The 13,129-nt window shown below is 41.3% G+C and overlaps 1 pseudogene; it reads left to right on the forward strand.

Moving 5' to 3' along the window:
- Positions 1-10,958: 10,958 nt before the first annotated feature.
- LOC150054442 (thioredoxin-related transmembrane protein 1 pseudogene) lies at positions 10,959-11,889 on the forward strand (annotated as a pseudogene).
- The last annotated feature ends 1,240 nt before the right edge of the window (positions 11,890-13,129 follow it).

The raw sequence follows: 13,129 nt of genomic DNA on the forward strand, positions 1-13,129 counted from the left end.
AACCACCAACGAGCCAGAAATAGAGTAGTACTAACCTTGATAGAAAAAAAAGCTTGGGGACAGCACCCTGCCCCTGAATTCAAGCCCCAATACTGCTACACATCCCCCCATCCCTGCCCCACACAGAGTTTAGAGAAGGCATACTTCTGTAGTATATGTTCTTCCCTCCTGAAAGGTACACACTTTCCACACTAACATCTCACGATAGAGAGAAATGAGAATGGCCTTGATGGGCTAGAGCTGGAATAAATGAAGACTTACAAAAAATAATCATTGCTCAGTCTTAATTTTAGTAGCTGGGCCAGAGGTCTTGCATTAAAGACAGATTGCAAAGGATTTTGCAATCAAAATCAAAGCAGACTACCCATGGCTCACTCCTGTCATCTTAGCTATTCAGGAAGCTAAGATCTGAGGATCAGGTTCAAAGACAGCCCAGGCAGGAAAGTCCATGAGCCACTTGCATTCAATTAACTACCAAAAAAGAGAGAGAAGTGGAACTGTGGGTCAAGTAGCATGTCACCAGCTTGACCACAAAGTTCAGGGACAGTGCCCAGGACCAGGTTCAAGCACCAGGTCCAGCACAAAAATAATCTTGGTAGGGACCAAAGAGAATATCAGAGTGCCTGATCAGCCCAGAAGATAAACAACAGGGCCATGCAAACCACTATTTCATATGTGACCAATTAGCTGCCTCTGGGGACATGCCCTATGTGGGCTTCCTGTCCTTCCAACAGCTCTTAATGAGACCTGGGACCACAGCATTCTGCTGGCTGGCTGGGGATATCCATGTACTGCCACCCAGTACATGTGGGGAAACCATGGAACAGACATTTGACCTGTGTGTTGGCAGATCTTATCTTGGAGGTGATGAACACAACTGCTTGTATACATCGGTCATGGGAGACACGAGAGAGGAAGGTGCGTAACAGGAATTATCCCTAAGACAAGGGTGCTCAGGGACACAGGAAATATTTGTCTAATCTCATCCTCATCCTCAGGAAGACCTGCCTGCCCCTGGCAGCTGGCATGGCAGAATAGAACCCTTTTTCATGGAAGACTGGCTTCACCAAGAGGAAAGTTGAGGCAGACCTTTTAAACCTGAGTAGCTAGGATTACAGGCTTTCACCTGATTTTTTAAGATGAGCCAAAGGCTTAGTCCTGTCATCCTAGCTACTCAGGAAGCTGAGATCTGAGGATTGCAAATCTAGTCTGGGCAGGGAAGTTCATAAAACTCTTATCTTCAATTAACAACCAAAATGCTAGATATCACATTGTGGCTCATGTGGTAGAGCACTAATTGTGAATTAAAAAAAAAGCCCAGAAGTGGCACTGTGGCTTAAAGTGATAGAGCACTAGCCTAGATCTGAAGAGCTCAGGGACAGCACCCTGGCCCCCAGTTCAAACCCCAGACCCTCACACATTCCCACAGATACTCCAGATCTGCTCAGATATCTGATTTGGGTATCTGAGCAGATACCCACATTCATTAACCAAAGGGTAGAAAACTAGTAATACAAATGCAGCTAACCTCTTATTTCTTGAGATACGGTGCCTGTCATGTTTGGTCCCGTTACAGACATTGTTGTCCCCTGTAGAAACAGTGGGCGCTGCACTCTGAGGGATTCTTAGCTAAATCCCATCTGACTGCTTTGGGCTGGAGGAGGCTGAGATGGCTCTGATGCAGAAGCAGGGAGAGAAGCGTTGACGTTCACTGAAGAGCAGATTGCTACTCCTTATTAAAAAGCAGTGATGAGGGTGAGGCCATGGACTGTAATGGTGACAGTGATGGTGATGATGGTGGAGGGGATGACCTGAGAGAAACAATAACGGGTCACCGATCATATCACTGGACTGGAGTGACACACAGGAGGCTCTGACAGGCCACATCAGGGAGCAGCAGCGAGTGTCTCACTTTACCCTCACCTGACCCTGAGCATGCTGGGAAATGACTAAGTCTTGACACCTCAGAAGCCCACCCAGCTTGTGATCTGCTAACCCCAGTTTCATACAGAAGAGGAAGAGATGTCTCTGGACCTAGGGAACAGAACCACCATCCAGGAATTCACCCTGGAGGGTTTCCCTGAAGTTCAGCACCTGAGAAAGGGTCTCTTCTCTATGTACCTGCTGGCTATATGGTTACCACCACAGGACTCGGTCATCATCACCATTGCCTGTCTCCAGACACCAATGTGTTTCTTCTTTGTATTTTCTCTTTTATTGAGTGTTGCTTCACCAGCGCTGTTATTCCCAAGTTGCTCATCATTTTGCTTCTTGGAAGGCAAACCATTTCCTTTGCTGCCTGTTTCATACAAGCATTTGTCTTTATATTCATGGGATCATGTGGTTTCTTCATAATTGCTGTGGTGTCTGTGGACCAGTACAGGGCCATCTGCAATCCTCTGCATGACCCCAGCAACATGAACCGAGGGCCTACCTCCTGCTGGTCATCCCCCTGCTACCAGCTTCACACTTGTTACTGGTCTACTGGTGACCCCGTTGCCGAACCCTGTCATCTACACCAACAAGCAGGTGCACCAGGCTCTCCAGGAGACACTGTCAGGGTGAAGTTGAAGAAGTAAGGACATACATGTTCAGAAGTGGAAGGCATCCTCCTCAGGGCCTTTGGGAATTTTCTATAGAAGTAGACTGTGTTATTTCTCCAGGGTCCACTTGTTTTGAAATAGCTCATTTACCTAACAAATGGATCTGCAATTTGTGTTAATCTTTATTTGCCAGTCCTTGGGATTGAACTCAGGGCCTGAGCACTGTCCTTGGGCTTTCTCAAGGCTAGCACTCTACCACTTGAGACACAGCACCACTGCTGGCTCTTTCTGTGTATGTGGTACCAAGGAATCAAGCCCCGGGCTTTGTGCGTGCTAGGCAAGCACTCTACCACTAGGCCATGCTCCAGGGCCTGTATTAATCTTTTTTATATTGAAATAGAAATTTTTTCTGAGGACCTGGATTCAATTCCTCAGTACAACATACATTGAAAAAGCCAGATGTGCTGTGGCTGAAGTGGTAGAGCTCTAGCCTTGAGAAAGCCCAAGGACAGTGCTCAGGCCCTGAGCTCAAGCCCAGGACTGGCAAAAAAGTAATGTACAGAGGGATTACATTTACTTAAGGGAGATATTGAGTACATTTCTTTTTGGACATTGCTATCCCTTCCCTTGCTCTCTTCCAGTTTTTCTCTCCCATCCCCACCCGTAAGTTGTATAGTTCATTTTCCACATAGTGTCTAGCGGGTACCACTTCTAAATTTGTTCACCCTTTGTTCCTTCATTTCCGTGCCCCTCCTTACCCTCCCAAAGACAAATAAATGAACAAAGAAGACAAAAAAAGAATTAAAACAAAAACAGCATCAAAGCAAAATTCTCTTGTTTCCATTTCCTGGAGGTCATTTCAATAGATTTTATTTTATAGGATCAGATGCACATTGGCATTGTGCCTTCGTGTTCTTCTCCTAAGAATATCTTTCTTTGGTATCACTGTGAGTGAATGCCTAGAGCACAGGGGTATAATTTACCATGTTCCAGTATATATTAAGTCTAATTATACATATGAGAGAAAACAAGCACCATTTGTTTCTCTGTGCTTGGCTTACCTCACTTAATAGGACTTGTTACAGGCCCATCCCTTTCCCTGAAAATGTCATATTATTCTTTGTAATGGCTGTGTAAATTTCATTATGTACAGATACTATAGTTTTTTGCAAGTCCTAGGCTTGGACTCATGGCCTGAGCACTGTCCTTGACTTTTCTCAAGGCTAGAGCTCTACCACTAGCACCACTTGTGGATTTTTTTCTATGTATTTGGTATGGAGGAATTGAACCTGGGTCTTTATGCATGACATGCAAGCATTCTATCACTAGGCCAAACTCCCAGCCCCAAGATACTACGTTTTTTTCTGATAGTGGTCTTCCTTCCCTTCCTTCCTAACCTGCTTCCATAAGAAATGTAATGGGCTGTGCATTTACTTGTTGGAAATTACCATCATTTTGTGTATTATTTGTGCTCATCCTGAAGCTTGAACTCAAGAGTCTGGGCACTGTCCCCAAACCTTTGTTTTTTTCCCTCAAGTCTATTGCTGCACTACTTGAACTCTACTGCCTGCTTTTTGATGTTTACTTGAAGATAAGAGTCTCATGGACTTTCATGTCAGAGCTGGCTTTGAACCACAATTCTCACACCTCAGCCTCCTGAGTGGCTAGGATCAGAGACATGAACCAGAGGTGCCTGGAAAACTTGTGTACTTTTTTGTGCCTTCTGGTTTATGAACACGTCTCAAAAAACTGTAACAACTCAAGAGCTGAGGCTAAGACCACCCACTCAGAAAGCTGGAAAAACTTGTTTGAATTAGAACTGTAGAATGAGACTAGTTTAAAATTTGAAGCAGCTCTAAGCTTGGAGACACCATTAAAGCTACCAAATAACAAACACAAAGCATGCTGAGCCCTTTACCAGGCCACACCCACAGGCTGTAACTCTTTTTTCATGGTCCACTGGATTTCCTTTCACCTACATAAAAGATCCTCAGAGGCCTGGAGTTTGGCCTAGTGGTAGAGCGCTTGCCTAGCATACATGAAGACCTGGATTTAATGCCTCAGTACCACATACACAGAAAAAGCCAGAAGTGGTGCAGTGGCTCAGGTGGAAGAGCCTTGATAAAAGCCCAAGGACAGTGCTCAGGCCCTGAGTTCAAGCCTTAGGATGGGCAAAAAAACAAAAAGATCCTCAGAAATGTCAATGGTAAAAATATGAGTTATTGAAGTTGACTCATGGATCAATTCTTGAAGAGATAACAGCCTCAGCTCTGAGATGATTAGACATATTGTGCTGATTTAATGATTCATACTTCTAGAAAAATCTCACAGGCAACAAACAGTATTTCTGAACCTACACTTATAAGCAGCATGTATTCTTTTAGAAGATGCAGACAATATAATTTATGACTTCACAGAAGTAAGTCAAATCACAGCTGGCTTGTCCACAGTGACGCTCTACTGTAAGTGACATCTGAACTGAAACATCTGGGTCTCTTCTTATTATAGTTGCTTTAGTCTTTTTTTTTAAATATAGATGTTCTAGGCATCACAAATCCAATAGTTGATTCTTTTTGACATATACAGGCATGAAGTCTTCCCTTACTGATGAGTTATCTAAAATGATAATTTGAAGAGTTATTCTTTGAACTTCTCACATTCTTCCAGTAAACAGAATTTTCAGATAATGAAAGAGTACAGCAGTATGATTGAGTTGCCCAAGAGAAACAAGTAATCAACCAAATATTGCCATAAATAAGACTTAAAGAATACATGTGTATTCACTGTCACAATCAATCCTTACACTAGTACATGAATTATTTACTTGTATATGAATCAGTATGCTAATTCATTTCTATCATAACTGCCATACACTATATTTTCAATAGTTTCTTCTCCCTTCTGTGGTATGTTTAGAATTGAGTAATCGAATTTAGCACTAAGTAGTTTAGAAACTATAGAAAAGCTTCAGGAAGTAAAATTGACTTCTTTTTCTTTATACTATTTGATTGGGTCAAGTCTTTTGAGGACCCTGGTAAACAGAAAAGGTTTTCTTATCTCACTCATTGCTTTCTTGTCTCATTGCTGATGGGTAATTCCAAACTTTCATGAAAGGTCAGATTGTCTCAGCAAAACTCAAGTTATGAGCATAGTGGAAGGCACCTCATCTATTCTCTTTTTGCAAAGAGAGGGAAAAAAAGAGAATTTGCCAAATCTAGGGCATCCAGTTAAAAGTCAAGTCTTGAAAGCATTCTCTCCTTATCCAGCCTTTCTCTGATTTGTTGTGATTCTTGATCCTTATTAAGAAAGTTTCGACCTGTGCCAAGGAGGCCTAGTGTATCTCCTATTCCTTCTTGTAAAGTTTTCAGTGTGTCGGCTTTTACCTCGAGATCTTTGATCCATTTGGAGTTAATTCTAGTGCAGGGTGACAAAGAAGGATCCAACTTTAGTTTTCTGCAGGTGCCAGTTCTGCCAGCACCACTTGTTGAAGAGGCAGTCTTTCTCCCATTCTATTTCTTTGGCTCCCTTGTCAAAGATTAGGTGGCCATAGGTTTGTGGTTTAATATCTGGGTCCTCAGTTCTATTCCATTGGTCTTCAGGCCTGTTCTTGTGCCAGTACCAAGCTGTTTTGATTATTATAGCTCTGTAATAGAGTCTAAAGTTTGCATTAAACTGCAGAGCTTTTGTATGGCAAAGGACATAGCCAGTAAATTAATTAGGAAGCCTACAGAATGGGAGAAGATCTTCACCAACCACACAATGGATAAAGGCCTCATATCTAAAATATATCAACAGCTCAAAAAATTGAATTACCCCAAAACTTATCTCCAAAGAAACAACAATCCCATTAAAAGATGGGCCAAAGACAAAGAGAGTCTTCTCTGAAGAAGAAATAAGAATGGCCTATAGACACATGAAGAAATGCTCAACATCTCTGTTAGAATGGCCAGGATCAAGAAAACTAGTAACAACAGATGTTGAGGGGGATGTGGCCAGGATGGATCACTACTACACTGCTGGTGGGAGTGCAAACTCGTTCAACCACTATGGAAAGCAGTATGGCAATTCCTCAAAAGACTAAACATAGAACTCCCCTATGACCCAGCAATTCCACTACTTGGCATTTACCCAATTGTCCAGAAACAAGGTCAGACTAAATCCACTAGCACAACGATGTTCATTGCAGCACTATTTACCATAGCAAAGATATGGAACCAACCCAGATGTCCCTCAGTTGATGAGTGGATTAACAAGATGTGGTATTTACACACAATGGAATTGTATGCTGCTGTCAGAAAGAATGACACTGCCCCATTTGTTAGGAAATGGAAAGACTTAGAAAAAAATCATATTAAGTGAAGTAAGCCAGACTCAAAGGAACATAGGCTCAATGTTTTCCCTCATTTGTCATAATCAGTAGAAACCTTGGTCTCTCCTAGCAGAGATTTGCAATAGAACAAAATCTTGATACATAAGGCCATATAGTATGATGCTAAATGAACGGACCTCTAGGATATAGAAACAAAAGCCATATAATGAGTGATTGTTGTCCTTAATGTACTATGTTATCTCTCATCTCTTTTGCTATCCTTTGATTATCTCATATTGTTACAGTATCTTACTTTGTTATCTGATATATTGGATATATTTGTATTTGGTTATTTGAAATTGGATAGGGAAGGGGAGAAAACAAGATGAGGGGTGGGGGTGAGGGGAGGGAAATGGGGACCAAGACATGAGAAAGGGTATCAATGTATGTGAATTAATGTACCTTCTATCTGACAAATATAATGTAACCCTTCTATTAATTACAATAAAAATACATGAAAAAAAAGAAAACATGCTCTCCTTCCAAATTCTGAACACATCCTGCATCCTTCCCTAATGGGTCTCAGCTTCCACAGGTGCTAGTTGGGTGCTGAAGAACAATGTAGGGAGGAAGATGCTTTGTTTGATTCAGCAGTGTTTGGGATAGAACCCAGTTACCTGAGCATCTTCTGCAAATACTCTACCATGAGCTACAGCCGAGCCTGGAGTGAGTGACAGGTTTTAATAAGGAGATACCTAATTTCAAAACTCATGTAGGGGCCGGGAGTTTGGCCTAGTGGTAGAGTGCTTGCCTAGCATGCACAAAGACCCGGGTTCGATTCCTCAGTACCACATGCATTGAAAAAAAGCTGGAAGTGGTGCTGAGGCTCAAGTGGTAGAGTGCTAAGCCTTGAGAAAGTCCAAGGTCAGTGCTCAGGCCTTGAGCCCAAGCCCAGGACTGACAACCCCCTCCCCCCCCACCAAAAAACTCATGTGGGCACTCTGCTGTCACCTGAGTTTGACTTAAGTAGCGTCCTCTGAATTGTAAGCAATATTTGTGACCATAGAAAGGTTTCCCCAAGATGGTGCCGTGGCATCATCTGGGGGAAACTGATTAGATTTTAGCAGACTCTCCCCCACAGGTAAAACCTCAGACAGGCTCTTCACTCTGTCCTCTTGTTTAGCAGTTGCTGAGCTGAATACTTTTGAATTCATTTCATAAACAGGACATAAAAGGCTATTACAATGCAGGCAACTACCACAGCAGCATGCAGCCTGGCTCTAGCCCTAATAGCTTGGTAAAAATACAATTGCCTGCTGGGCAGAGGTGGCTCACGCCTATAATCCTAGCTACTCTGGAGGCTGAGATCTGAGGATCAAGGTTCAAAGTCAGCCCTGGCACAAAAGAACCTGAGACTCTTATCTCCAACTAACCTCTAGAAAATGGGAAGTAGGGCTTAACTGAAGAGTAGGGCAGTAGCCTTTCGCTGAAGAGCTCAGGGACAGTGCTCAGGCCAAGTTCAAGCCCCATGACCGCCCCCCCCCACAAAAAACCCCATAATCCCCAAACTTCTTTCTTCTCTAATAAAAGACAGCTTTTTGAGATAAGATGCTGTCTTTTCTTTTGCCAGTCCTGGGACTTGAACTCAGGGCCTGAGCATTTTCCTTGAGCTTTCTCAAGGCTAATGAGCTACCACTTGAGCCACAGCACCACTTCTGGCTTTTTCTGTGTATGTGGTAGTGAGGAATTGAACCCAAGGCTTCATGCATGCTAGGCAAGCACTCTACCACTAGGTCATGCTCCTGGTCCAAAGTGTGTTCTTGAAGTAGATCTAGGTACAAAGAATAAACCCAATACCTGAAGCCCATCTAGGGAGGACACATTTGCCTGGGCAAAGTACCCACAGCTCGAGGGTTCAGCTGCAGAAGCCATAGAGATGGAAAAACAGCTATTGCTTCACATTTCCCAATCTAGCCCAAGCTACAGGAAGGAGCCATAGTACATCCTTTGCATTAGTTTCAAAACAATAGAATCCAAGAGTGTGTATGTGGGTTCACAGTAGAATTAAAGTTCCCTAAAAGCAATGAACAGATCAGGAAAGTGCATTATATAAACATACCAGTTTGTTATTCAACCATAAAGAAGGAAAAAACATTTGCCAAAAAAAAAAGTGTTCAGCACCTCATTTACCAGCAGCACAGACTTGCCAGCTACCGACAGATTCAGACAACCCAGGGGAATTGTGAGTACCTCACTAAAGACACTCGCATTCCTCACAGAATGGCATTGGGAAGGCAGCCCCTCCCCCAACACAGTAGTACCATCTTGGCTACTGGCAAAGATCCTGCCAGACTAACTAGCAGATAACCAGAGTCTGAGAAGTGGTTTGGGCAGTGCCATCTCTCAAAAGGGCATAGGTTTGGGGCTGGGGCTGGGAGTTTGGCCTAGGTGTAGAGTGCTTGCCTAGCATGCACGAAGACCCAGGTTAGATTCCTCAGTACCACATACAGAGAAAAAAGCTGGAAATGGTGCTGAGGCACAAGTGGTAGAACTCTAGCTTTGAGAAAGTCTAAGGACAGTGCTCAGGCCTTGAGCTCAAGCCCAGGACTGGCAAAAAAATAAAAGGGCATAGGTTTTCTTCCAAAGTCAGCTTAGCCAGGTAACCCAGGTAACTGCTTCCCTTCCTGAAGGCAACTGTTCCTCCCTGTGCAGGGCTGCTCTCATCTCTCTGTAAACAGAGCCAGAGGCGACTCCACCCCAAGACTCTTTGCTGAACTGTGCAGAAGAATAGTGGATCCAGGCTGGATCAGAGTGAGTTCTGAAGCTCACCACAGACTCCAGAAAGAATATGACTCCATTCTCATTCAAGCTACCCCAAAACAGCCAACTTTCTCCTGAAGGACACATAAAGCTCATCACCCTGCTAGTAAATTAACCTGGGTGGGCAGTCACAGAGACCCCAAGTCTGTAAGGCAGAACTTTTTCTGCCCAATCAAGCAAACTGATTGGAAAAACTAACTAAGACAAATCACAGGAGCAAAAGGCTTCCTAAAGCACCTGGATCTCGAATTCAGTGGAGACACAAGTTCCCCCCCAAAGAATACTTTTTTTTCTAATCAATTTTTTTTTAAATTTTACTACTTTTTTCATTTGCATTTTTACTTGTTCTTTTTTTTTGCCATTTTTTCTCCATCCCCTTTTTTCCTCTTCTATCACTGTGGTCAGTCTTTGAAACATAGTGACAGCAATGTGTAGTAGTCCTTCATTGTGTACAGACTTGTCACAAATTATATTTTTACTGACTCAATTGTCTGAGTCTGTCGGTAGCCTCCTTTTCCATCTTTTGGTTTCTAATTGTAGTATTTCTTGTTTAGGAACTCATAATTGTGAGGGGTCCTTTTTAAATCATTAATCTCTTTTGTATATATTTTCCTATTTTTCTTTTATATACTCTTTTTATTGCTGTTTTAATTTTTTATAAGTCTTTAAATTTTTTATTCATTTAGTTCCCCTTTCTATCACGTTAAGTCACAGTTGTCTTCACTCAATTCTTTTCCTTCACTACTATATTACTCTTTCATTCCTACTTACTCTTTCCTTATTTCCCCTAGCTTTCTATCTCTGGTCCTTTGTTCCTTTTGCAATTTTCATAATGCATGGATCTACAGTTGATTGTTGTTGACCAAGACCGTATATGTATATATGTATTTGTTCAAATATACTGTAGGTCCAGAGTGACTTAAATATCATGGAGATTGGATTGTGGATTTTTTGGTCATAAAACTATGTTCGGTGGTGGTGTTAGATTTGTCTTTGTGGGCACAAAGACAGAGGAGGGGAGAGGGAGGGAGGGAGGGGGGGAGAGAGAGAGAGAGAGAGAGAGAGAGAGAGAGAGAGAGAGAGAGAGAGAGAGAGAGAGAGAGAGAAGAGGAAGAGTGTCAAAAATTGTGAACCTCTATAGTCTGGGCAGCTAGAGAGCACTAGGTTGGTTATTATCTTAACTGTAATCTAAGACTAATAAGTCTTGCTCCCATTTTCAAATGGGCAGAACAGGAAACAACAAAAATGGCCAATCAGAGGGGTGGGCGATCCGCTGACATGTCGCTCTTGGGGTGTTTGTGGTTCCCTTGGTAGTGTTGGTGCTGTTGCTTTGCCGGGCTCCCTGAGCCCACGGACGGCAGAGCGACGTGTGTGACATCATGGACGGGAACTGGACGGAGTTGCTGGAAGGAGAGTGGATGATAGAATTTTATGCTCCATGGTATCCTGCTTGTCAACATCTTCAACCAGAATGGGAACGTTTTGCTAAATGGGGAGAAGATCTTGAGGTTAATATTGGAAAAGTAGATGTCACAGAGCAAACAGGACCGAGTGGACGATTTATCATGACTGCACTTCCTAGTATTTATCATTGTAAAGATGGTGAATTTAGGTGCTATCACGGTCCAAGGACTAAGAAGGACTTCATAAACTTCATAAGTGAGAAGGCATGGAAGAATATTGAACCTGTTTCTCCATGGTTTGGTCCAGATTCTGTTCTGATGAGTAGTATGTCAGCACTTTTCTGGCTGTCTATGTACATCAGGACTTGCCACAACTATTTTATTGAAGACCATGGGTTACCAGTTTGGGGCTCATACACAGTTTTTGCTTCAGTGACTCTCCTTTCAGGACTATTATTATGACTTTGTATGATATTTGTAGCAGATTGCCTTTGTCCTTCAAAAAGGCAGAAATCACAGCCATACTCTTAAGGAAAACATTACCAGAATTTGTTCAACTTTTGAAAAAAATGGAGGAGGAACAAGAGGCTGATGAAGATGTTTCAGAAGAAGTGGAAAAGAAAGAAGGAACAAACAAAGACTTTACACAGAATACCATAAGACAACGTACTGTGGGTTCTTCTTTGGCCACAGGTAAATCCTAGCTCATCTCTGTATGCAACAGGATCTTGACAAAACAAAAGGTTGATCATTTGTTTTGAAAACTGTGACTTGCTTATATATTGTGGGGCTTAGTCTAAATTGAAGAGTTTTCATTCAGAAAATAAAGTGGATATAAAAGTTTCAGTATGATCTAAGAATATTACATAGCAGTGGATTAATATTTAGTTTTGGAAAATCTGGTGCCAAGCAATAAGATTTGTGTATATTTATTGTTTCAAACATGAGATGAAAAATTATATTTCCAATGACTTGCATTATTTGGATATTTAAAACTAAGAGAAAAAGATTTCTCATTTGATCCAGTTTTTCTCAGTTTCACTATGTAAAAAAAGAACATATTTCCCATGAATGGGAACTCTGCCCATTGTCTCAAGAACTGTGTATTTGATAACTATGATCTTTTAGAAGTATAGTTCAAATTTTCTTCTTGGTTTTAGATAATGGAACTAATAAAGAGTACCTTGTTTAAATTATAGTTTTCTTTTCTACACATATTACATGCTAGTGATTTAGGATTTTTTTTTTAAGTCTATCATGTCCTTTTGAACCTGGGAAGATTGAGTGCCTTTATTTTGTGTGTGTATATGTGTATGTGGTTATTTTTTCATGGTTACATTTTTTTAAAAATTGGATGATATGAAGGACATCACTTATATTTGTTGTTGGTAAGCAGTACTTTTTAAGTTTCAAGTTGACGTTTATTGAGAACTATCTAATTGAGCTATTTACTGATACAAAATTTTGGCTCCCCATTCTGGATTTTACACAACCCTTGAGGCTTGTCTTCATTTTTCCTTAGCATTTTGCTTAATGTGAAGAAGTATATTCCTATTTTTTAGTTGATGTGGAAAAATCTGTGTTTTTGGAAGTTTAGCTTACTTTGATATAAAATGAAGTTTGCATTCTCAGGAAATAAGAATCTGTTTTCAACGTGTCCTCATACACAAAGTTCTTAATTGATCCAGTTATTATATATTTACTGTTTTAAAATTGACATTCTTGTTTTTAAAAGACAAATTTATTTTATTGTTATTGACTGCTAGTTGTGGTATGTCACAAGAGGAAACCAGCAAACCAGTTTACATAATTTTTACCTATAGCCAGGAAAAGATGTAATGGAGAACTGTACTAGCCTCAAAAAAGGAGGAAACCATACAATAAGTTCAGAATAAGTTATTATGTAATAAGTGATTTTTGTAACATTCCCATCTAATAAGTTCATAGATTTTTCATTATATAATGTACAGATTTTCTTTAAATACTTTTTCATTGGAATATTAAATATTCTGCTGCTGGAAAAAAAAGCAAATCAAGGAATAGCATCTCCCACT

The sequence above is a fragment of the Megascapheus bottae genome, chromosome 15, assembly GCF_031878675.1.
Source record: "Megascapheus bottae isolate mThoBot1 chromosome 15, mThoBot2.hap1, whole genome shotgun sequence".
NCBI lineage: Eukaryota > Metazoa > Chordata > Mammalia > Rodentia > Geomyidae > Megascapheus > Megascapheus bottae.